Genomic DNA, 7,632 nt, shown 5'->3' with positions numbered 1-7,632 from the left:
TTACGACACAATCCTGGACGAGTTGTCACACTCTTTCAAATAGCAACTTTATTTGGTGAAGCTTTTATACAATCTGCAAACAGGTCAAAGGCAATTAATGGATTCAGAAAGAGTGGTGCTTGGCCAACTGACATGAATGTATTCACTGAGGTTGATTTTTTGCCAACTGATCCTACGGACATTGCGCTTGGAGTAGATGAAGAATATGAGATTCATAATCAGGATACGAACGAAGGAAATTGTCCTGAAATGTTAGCCACAACATCTACAATTCAATCGGTAGATCAACCAGAGACCTCTAGAGATTATAATCAACCAGGAACCTCTAGAGATTATAATCAACCAGGAACCTCTAGAGATTATATTCAACCAGGAACCTCTAGAGATTATAATCAACCAGGAACCTCTAGAGATTATAATCAACCAGGAACCTCTAGAGATTATAATCAACCAGGAACCTCTAGAGATTATAATCAACCAGGAACCTCTAGAGATTATAATCAACCAGGAACCTCTAGAGATTATATCAACCAGGAACTTCTAGAGATTATAATCAACCAGGAACCTCTAGAGATTATAATCAACCAGGAACCTCTAGAGATTATAATCAACCAGGAACCTCTAGAGATTATAATCAACCAGGAACCTCTAGAGATTATAATCAACCAGGAACCTCTAGAGATTATATCAACCAGGAACCTCTAGAGATTATAATCAACCAGGAACCTCTAGAGATTATAATCAACCAGGAACCTCTAGAGATTATAATCAACCAGGAACCTCTAGAGATTATAATCAACCAGGAACATCCAGAAATTGTAATGTTTCTACGTTTATTACATGCTCGCCAGAAATTCTTCAGCCATTGCCAAAAGTTACTCAAGGTAAAAGACGTAAAAGCCGCAATAGAGGAAAAACTGCAATTTTAACTTCATCACCATACAAGGCTTTGCTGGAAGCTGCTAAAAAAACAAGTAAAATAAAGAAAAAAAAATTAAATTAAATTAAAAAGATCAATTAAAAGTTTTTTACAAAACAATTTAATTTAAAATTTTAGCACCTAATGCAGAGAAGAAAAACATGCAGAAGAAAACATTAAAAACAAACAAATATGGACAGAAAAGACGAACATATAAAAAGGATAAATCTTGCGATACATCTTCGAAAGAAAATGATACTTGTCAGTGCCTTTATTGTAATGAATTGTATTCAACGTCAAACGAAGGATGGATAAGATGTTCTTCCTGTTTAAATTGGGCTCACAATTCATGTGCTGGAGTCGATGACAAGGAGGATATTATATATTTTTGCACCTACTGCTCTTAAAATGTTTTTTATTTGATAATACATAAGTGCTATGAATAAATAATTATTATTATTAAAATCCAATACTACATTAGTATATTTATTGCGTATTTAAAACAATCATTTTTAATAAGTTTTAAACATTAATGTATAAGAAATATATAAGTTTCGTGAGGAGTCCCATTATGCCCCGCATAAAATGATAATCAGATTTAGTCATGGTCTCAATAAAATAAAAATTTTGTCCTTTTAAACTATTCTTTCACAGTAAAACCATTTTTTTCTTATAGTAGACATTTCAAAGAATATTTTCGTAAAAAAATAATTCATTTATGTATTTTCATTTTGCTTAAAATTAATTTTAACCTTAGCGTTCCCGTTATGCCCCGGGTTCCCCTATAATTTCTGTGTCTTTTGCAACATTTTCAAAGCTTTTAACGTACGAACGCATAGAAACCCATAAATCTTTTAAACAACGTTCAATGTTTTATACTAAGAGTTCAAGTCAATCAGCTCGCCCGGCACGTATAACTATATTTATCATTATTGTATTACGCATCCTTTTTATCGACCAGTCTTAGCAGTTGTTTGCGATAAGAGAGAAGCTTACGGGACACGCCCCGTTACAATGGAGTCGATCGCCCCGGAGAGCGATTAATTCACCTGGAGGCGAGGATCGACGTACGTCGGTGGTCGTTACCTTACATTTTCCCCGGCGGCGACGTAATTGCGCCCGCAGGAGCGCGATATCGCGCGCACCACGCCTCTAGGTGAAAGGGTGAACGTGCGGGCGTACCGATGCGGTGCGGTGGTGAAAAAGAGGCACGGGCAGGAATAGAAAGGCTGGCAGGCAGGCGAGCGAGCGAGCGAGCGAGCGGGCGAGCAAAGCGGCTAGGCAGTCGAGCTCTCGTTCGTCGTCTCGCGTCGTGCATGAAGGCTGGAAATCGAGCCGTGCACGAGACGGTCATTTCAGTCGGACGGTAGGCCGATCCACCCGAGGGATAACCTGCCGATGAACCGTAAACCAGGAACTTATTATCGGGCCGTATACCGCACGGACGCTCTATTATTACGACTACTAGTGTAGCAGAGTCGGCGAAGAGGAGAGTCGTTCCGCCTAGATCTCGGAGCGAGGAAGCTGCGCGCGCCCGCGTTCCTAATATCTCTCCGCTAACTCGCTCGTTTGTAACGTTGTTGTTGTCATTATGATGCCTCGTAAGCGTCACGTTACAGGTTTTACAGGCGACCGGGAAAATTACGATTCGGCTTTATCGCCGCCAGCTTCAGCGGATTCGATCTGGGAAACCGGAATAAGCTTGACTCGAGTGAGTTAGGATAATTTAATGCGGCGGACCGCGACGACGCGTCGTCGGGAGATGTTAAAATACGCACGAGAGCGTGTAATGGAGCGGCTGCGGAGCGATCGTATCCGCGCAGAAAGGATTTCTCGTGACGAGACAAAAATATTCTTGGCACATTTTAACTTATTACAACCTTAGACAGTAAAAAATCAAACTATACTAAATCAATCGTTCCCGTTCTTCTCTGTCGAATCAAATGAGATTAACTTACTATATTGAGATAAGGTAGCGCATTAAGATTATATAGTCTTGTGTTTAGAGTAAGTCTTCTCTCGATTTGTCCTAATTAGAGAAAAGGTAGTAAAGAAACAGAAACTTTTTGGGAACGAAAATAACAACAGCCTAACTATGCTTGAGAGGGTTTTCTCACCCTTTATACAACTTGAAAAGTAAATAATGCTATTCAATCTTTCAAAATTGCTAAAAAACGGTTTCACTCCAAAATACCGGTTGCATTACTTAATTGTTTGCCTCATTTAAAATGCACGCACCAACATTATTTTAATTTATAATTTAAGAATGTTCGATCTAAGGAATAATAAGAGTGATTGTCGCTACGTCGCTGCTATTCCGTGATAGATCGAAGTGTAATAACAGATTGGGCCTGGAAATCTTTTCTGTGGGTGGCGGAGTGAACGGATATAATTAATTTGGAATCTTTGATATTCTACTTTGGCGTACTTTGGCGCAACTTGGTTCACTTGGCATAACTGGGGGAATTCGCGTCGGGTATTGTAGAGTTGCGCGAGTGAATCTTCCGGAATTTCTGATCTTCATCATTTCGAGATAACTTCGAAAGCCGCACGCATTCGTGATTCACGATCGCTCCCCCCCGTCCAGCAACGTGAACCAACCAGCTTTACCGCTGCGATTAACCCCGTATTTCATTACAGAAATGTATGAAATCCTTCTCGCCTACATTATTATCTTCAACCCCATGAAGGAAAGAAAAAACAGCATCGTTAGCCCGCGACTGAAACGGTCGCATTATTGACGAAGAAACGCGAAGCGGAGAGTCGTTCCGCTGCGTTTGCTGGGAACAAGTTTATTGCGCTCTCGTATAGTCATCTCCGCTCGAGCAATGAATAATAACAGTATACTACCCGGCGTGTTCCTCCTTGCGTAATCACACGTGGAGTTCTGATTTTTCTACGAACGATATTCGTTGCGATCGCGTCGATATCTCTTTCTTCCACCCGACAACTGGCATTTACATAGGAAAAAAAATATCGGCGCCGGCATGGCCGAGACTATAATTTCCGCTCGTAATTTGAATTACGCTTACAATTAGGCTCGTAATAAATTCATCGTTCACCCGCGACGCTTACTCCCCGGCCGGCGGTTAATTACCGTCGGGGGTCTTGAGTGTTTCGACACGGGTCTTTTTCGTTCTCGGTTCGTTCCCGGCCACGGTCACCTTATAATTCGCGTCGCTCCGCTTTTTACCGCGGCAAACTCACCGCGACAGTTTGCCAATTAATTGATATTGTCCCCCAAGGTGAGACGGCGTTTTATCAAATTTCATCATAAGCCGATTAACCGATCGTAAGTAGGGCAGAATTTAATAATGCCCGGCGATTGTTAGGCGCTAATAGCCTTTTACTCGTGGCTCTTTTGTGCTCCATTTTAATATATATTTTTATGTTTTCTTTGACTTACACACATGTGCCAATATTTAATGAATGAATATAGAAAACGTACAGAATTATTCAATACATGCACGGAGAGAAGTTTCTCTTAATATTTAACCTGCGAATCATGTGGGACAGCATGGCTTTTCAAATTTTACCATACATTTTGCCAGTAATTATACTTGGTATATATTTTATTTTAGTAAAATGTATAGTAAAAACTTTCAAAACTCTTATAAAGTTTTTTAAAATGCCACGTTGTCTCACGATTACATGATTTTCAGGATAAAGTTTTAGAAAAAATTCTCTCCGTGTGTAATGCAAATTGAAAGGGGAGGAAAACCAAATGTAGCACGTAAAAATAGGAAGATACACATATGACAACTGAAATTACTGAAACATAAACTACTCGGAGAGAATTTTTTCTTAAAATTTATCCTGAAAATTATGTCATTGTGGGACAGTGGCCTTTCGAAGAATTTTATGAGCGTTTATTTTTTGAAATTTTACAATACTCTTTTAATTCGCATACATTTTACTTGTAAAATATATAGGAAAATTTTAGAAAATTAATTTCTTCAAACTGCCACGTTGCGTAATTTTCAAGGTAAATTTTAAAAGAAAATTCACTCGGTGTATAATGGAGGATTGTGTTAATTTTTTTTAATATTATGGAATGGAATCGCAATTCCCATAAAATAATTATAACAATCATGATAAAAGTCCCTTCCTTGTATTTGTAATAGGTACGTTTCGTAAGACGTAGCTTTTTACTCTTCCATTAATTACGTGCGCGCGCGCTTCATGGGAATTGACGTGTCTTTTCAATGCAAGGTGATTCGGTTGGCGATAGATCTTCCGGTGTCGTTGCAGCATTTCCGTGCCGTAAGACAAACCGAATCTTACGTTGGATCGTGCGTATATAAACTCCCGCAAAGCGCATCTTTTCACGTCGTTGGCCATCTCGCTGGTCCGCCCACAACCAATGAACCAACGCGGCCAGTAACGATGCACGATAATAGTAATAACAGCAGTAATAACTATAATCACGCGTTATTGTTGCCGCTTATTATCGTTACCGTTAGCGGGGTGCTTCTCTCGCGCGAGATCGCCGAAGCGCGTATAATCCACCTGTCGTCCGTTTTCTAACAACGTCGCCATGGACCTAGCCAATTATTAGTGCGCAATCTCCTCACGGTTTAATTATAACAAACAAATTCCCTCGTAACTAAACGGTCTAGAAAGTGCACCGGGAACGCAATAATAATTTATCGTACTAGGAAATTCTCCAATTTTCCGTATATTTTCGTTAACGCGAAACTTTCGTTTCAGAGAGATTTTCTTGAGAGATAAGTCATATTTTCACCGGACAAATTCGCGGAAAAATCTCTATGTAAATTTTATCGACAGCTTTTTACACAAAGATATTTTTGTCTTGGCCCGTTCGGCGGCTCTTAATTATCGCGTCAGTACACGCGTCAAGGAATATCGCGAGAAAAAACGGATGGTGATATATGCTCTGCTCTTAACCGCTTCGGATGCGATCGTGACGTTAGATATTGCCTCGGTTCTGGCTGTAATTAACAGGTAGACAGCGAACGCGGGATGCCGTAACTCTATAGGGTGTTGACTAGCTTAATAGCCTATCAACGGTGTTTTTCTTTCGTCCAGCTACTCCTCTCGTTTCGTTTCGTTCGAGCGATTTAGGTACGGGACGATGGATCGTATGCGATCGTATATTAAACGATTTTATGCGAGTTCAGTTGACAGAAAAGGATCCTGTTACCAGATAGTCAATTTAGAAATCAACATTCTAATTCATCGCTAACGAGCGTCTATTTAAAATGATCGTTTAAATTATTCTTGCATCATATACTTAGAAAGAATATGACGTCAGATGTCACATCAAAGAACAAGAATTGCCACTTATCTTAAAAAACAAAAAATGAAAACAACATCGATTGCCAATTAAATTATATATGAAAAATAGAAATATTTAAAAGTTATAAAATAACACTATTAATTCTAAAAAAGCGATGTTACCGGCGTGAATGTCGTTAAATCGTACAGTTGACACCTTTTTTCCGCGATTCCGATTTTCTCGAAGTACGATATGCTCCACTTCTTTTTTAGATTCGTGTCATGCTTTGCTCGCATCTGAATTTTGACAGTTGTGTAAAAATATACTTAAAGAAAGTTAAAGACTAAACCGAAAGTTAAAAAAAAGAAGTTAAAGTTAAATATCTAATTGAGTGTAGGAGAATGAAAGAAATTCTTATTCTTCTAATGAGATACAACGATAACTAATCTTTTTAAAAAGGTATATAAGTTATACCTTTATATACAAGAGAGTAATTAATTACGATATCAGCTCGAGACGCAAAATGATAAATAACGAGCGCGATATGTCCGTCATGTTATCGACACTGTACGCGCGAACCGTGCGTTTAAATACGACTCTTACGGGGAAACGTATTATCTTTCAATGCCGATGCCGTTCGGAACACCTTCGTTTCATAAGCGTAATTCCTTGCGCGTCGTTATTTCAGCAGATAATTGCACAGCCGTGAATTTCACCCGATTCAACAGTCTGGCTGCGCGCGGAACGAGAAATAACGTCGGAATCCTACGGCGCGCGTCGTAATTGCGCGGGATCTCATGGCCCGCACCGATTTAATTATCTTAATACAATTAGCCGCGAGATTCGGCCAGTTGTACGAGGAGCGGGCGCATTCCGCGTGGATTTTGCATTACTGCCTTCTTCTTATTGACATTTTTCTCCATGGCGCCTGAACGATGCGTTTGGGAACGTATTTGCCCGCGGAATTGCAATGTACGGCATGCGCATTGAGGATGTGGCGGCGGGAAAAAATCAGATATAATGCAAACGAGATCGATAAACCGGCGGCGGAGCAAGTCGAAGGGGGGAAAAAATAAAACTCGTCGCGATATAAAAGGGGAGAGTTATTTTACTCTCTAAATATACTCTTTTTTTTATAGCCCAATTAATTTTATTTTGTGTGTATTAAAAAAAAGTGAAGAGGAATTAACTTAGCTTTCTAAAAGTCGAGCAGTGAATTATCACTGAAAACCGTGAATAATGTCTGATTTGCAGTTATAAGTATACTACTGAAAATTGCAAACTATTATATAAATCAGTGACTATTCACTATTTTCAGTGATCCACTGATTGGCTTTTAAACCCTAAAAAATTATGTAATCGTGGGATAACATGGTATTTTGAAGAACTTTATCGTTTTTGAAATTTTACCATACATTCTACTAGTAAAATGTATGCAAAGTATAACTACTAGTAAAATGTATGGTAAAATTTC

At 39.2% G+C, this 7,632-nt stretch overlaps 1 protein-coding gene and 1 long non-coding RNA gene across 5 annotated transcripts in view; both read left to right on the top strand.

The window, feature by feature from the left end:
* Positions 1-7,632, top strand: part of LOC105562750 (fringe glycosyltransferase) — a 102,460-nt gene that overhangs the window by 58,516 nt on the left and 36,312 nt on the right. The gene's annotated exons all lie outside the window — the stretch shown is intronic.
* LOC105562749 lies at positions 17-1,361 on the top strand. Its single transcript, XR_001008989.1, has 3 exons — positions 17-279; positions 852-974; positions 1,058-1,361. It is a non-coding gene; the product is annotated as an uncharacterized LOC105562749 (long non-coding RNA).

Source organism: Vollenhovia emeryi, unplaced genomic scaffold, assembly GCF_000949405.1.
Source record: "Vollenhovia emeryi isolate VEMERY1.0 unplaced genomic scaffold, V.emery_V1.0 DF939184.1, whole genome shotgun sequence".
NCBI lineage: Eukaryota > Metazoa > Arthropoda > Insecta > Hymenoptera > Formicidae > Vollenhovia > Vollenhovia emeryi.
This window is presented reverse-complemented; position numbering and strand designations above follow the sequence as displayed.